Source organism: Chelonia mydas, chromosome 1 (assembly GCF_015237465.2).
Source record: "Chelonia mydas isolate rCheMyd1 chromosome 1, rCheMyd1.pri.v2, whole genome shotgun sequence".
In the NCBI taxonomy this organism is placed as follows: domain Eukaryota; kingdom Metazoa; phylum Chordata; order Testudines; family Cheloniidae; genus Chelonia; species Chelonia mydas.
In genome coordinates, this window is record NC_057849.1 from 47,149,546 (window position 1) to 47,152,420 (window position 2,875).

Here is a 2,875-nt window from a genome sequence, read left to right on the forward strand (position 1 = left end):
TCTCTGAGTGCCAATGAGAAAGAGTGGGGGGGAGCCTTAAATTGTGCAGGTAACATACCCTCTGGTTCCCTGATTTTGACCCTATGACCTCACTCCTAACCGTTTTCTCATTTGTTGCCCCCCAAATTCTTTTGACGCCTCATTCCAGTGGCTTCTCCCCTTAGGCTTGGGGGGGGAGGTTTAGATGTGGGCTGGCTTGCACCTGCCCATCCCTGGTGATTCAATAGGTGTCAGGAATCAGGGCCCGCAGCAGAAAGAGTCTCCAAGCAACCTAACGAGTGCGGCTGGCCTATAGAAAGCTGCCTAATTGCCTCCCTGCCTGACTGGTTGCCAAAGTCAGCAGAGTGGCTCTTAAGCCTAGCAGCAGCAGCCTTTCAGTGGCTACTTGAAGCATTCATTCTTGACTGTGCTTGCTTGTACCCAGTTTGGCCTCTGTCTAGCCTCACTCCAGATAACCTGGTCCTGACCTTTGGCTCTGATTCTTTTCTCTGATATCTGGCCTCTGGCTCTGATTCCTGATTCCTGTTCTAACCACAGGGTGTGACGGTCCATGTCCCGATCACTGATAGCAATTGCCCATGCTGTGTCAGTCTGGAGAGAGGACTTCAGTCTCCTGTGAAGTCGGTGGAGCAATTTTCACACTTAAGCTCATTCTTATATGCACGGAGCACATATAGTTTTCTGTTTCTTTGCTGTTGGCTCAGTCCCACACTCACTCTGGTTTTCTCCAGATTGAAACTAACACATGTAATTTGTGTTATGTCCACAATTTTATTAGACTCTTAAGTTTCAGAGGGTTTCAGCTGTATGACTTCCTGAAAGTCAGAGACATGCAGCTCCAGCTTCATAAAACACTTTAAAGCTATACTTCAGTGTATATAGATCCAGTCAACTGAAGGCACAAAAACTTTAGCTACAGTACTGTATCTGTGTTTCTTAAAATCCACTTTACAGTACAGTCTAACATAGAAATGAAAATGTCATTGACCTTACATCAGAAAATAAAAGCTCTTCAGAGAAGAAAGGATCCTAGTTGCAAGACTCGTGTAAAATTTCCTTTCTCTGTGTGTTGGTCAGTGCTCAAACACTTATTTTTAAAATGTTTTTCTGTGAATTCCTCATGATGTTGTTTTGCTTCCATTGCATATTTCCCACCAGTGAAGCTTGTGAGTCATCCTTGAAAACAGGAGTCTCCATGGTGACTAATTCCTGTGGGATGAAAATAAACGAGTAATGCCAACATTTTCTCCACTTCCAAACATTTTTCTTCTGTGATTTCTGGCAGAGTTGAGTTTAGGATGATAGTAAACATATGGGAATGTCCCCACAATGCCCCACTCTTTTTTTTCTCTTCAGTGTAAACAGAATCCTCCTGACTGTGGAAAGAGACTTTCTGCTTCACGGTACATCTGCAATAAGCTGCTCAGCATGTTCTCATTTAATGAAAACTCTCCAAGAAGGATAAATTGACATAATCTGAAGCAGACACACCCTTACAAGAATTTCTAAACATGAATCTCGGCTTAGATTTCCTTCATGAAGAATCTGCACAGAATCAACTTTCTTATATCCTGCCAAATTCAATTTGACAATGTTGCATATGTTTACATAATCTTATTTTCTCTGCAAATCTGCAGTAAGGGCCTGGGCTGCATCCAAGTTCAATGTAACTCAGGAGAGGTACAGGTGCAAAGTTGTCACCTTTGTGACCCCTGATCCTGGGGCAGCCTGACTGTTGGTCTGGTCCCCAGAGCACAGAAACACAGACTCAGGGCTACTCTACTTCATGTTCAGCTGCTCATGGCCCCAAAGGGCCATTCTGGTAGGTGTAAATCACCAAAGCCAAGGCACCTTTCCCCAGGCACATACCCTATGTAAAGGATCAGGAGGGAAGGTGGCTTTGGAGCCAATAGGATGGACCTACTGTAATGGATCTGCTAACCAGGAGACTATGATTCCCAATCACGCCCACGCACCCCGCCACACACATCCCCTTCCTCCTAGCCAGGTAGGAGGAGGGGACAGAAACTCAATGAACTTGCAATTGGAAGTGACCGGGCACATTTGGGAAGCAGCAGCAGCAGCATGGCTAGGCAGGAGCTGCACGGAAGATAGATGCGGAGAGAAACCAATGAAAGGAGTCGTATGCAGCAGAAACCAGGGAACCACTGTGGAGCAGGGTGCGATTGTTGGACATGCAGCTGGGACTGACTTACGGGGAAGAGCAGAGGCTGGGCAGGGAGCTGATGCAGAGGGGGCCCAGGGAGAGAGACACCACTAACTGACCCTGTCCTTGAAACCTACAAACTCCTATTTGCTGGGAATAGAGACTGGGTTGGAGAGGGCATCCCAGGCACTAGGCCTGAAGAATCCTAACCCTCAATTGGACTGCCCCCAAAGGCCAAAGCAAGAACTGTATCTGTTTAAGCCTTTACGCCTAGGATATCTGCAACCTTCCCTCTCTTGCCAGCCCTAGTCAAATATCCTTTCATGTGTCTGAGTGTTACTGGGTGGAACTCACCAGGGCTAGCACCTACAAAAGCCATCAGCACTTGCCTCCAAGCCAGGGTACACCTGTCACACTGCCTTTAAGGCTGCTTAGCACGGTCACCGTAGAACAAAGCTGCTTCAGAGGTGCCAATGCTCTAGCCCCTAGTGCTTTATTACTTATTTATTTTACCATAGCACCCAGAGGCCTCAGTCAAGATGGGAGTCCTGTTGTGCTAAGTTCTGTACAAATACACAGAAAGAGACCTTTCGCCAGACGAGTTTATATTCTCAGGAGTACAAAGTGAGCCATTTCAGTACCATTTTGAATGGGAGTAATATCTCAAAACAAGTTAGAAAAAGAGCATTACCGTTACTGTATACAGGA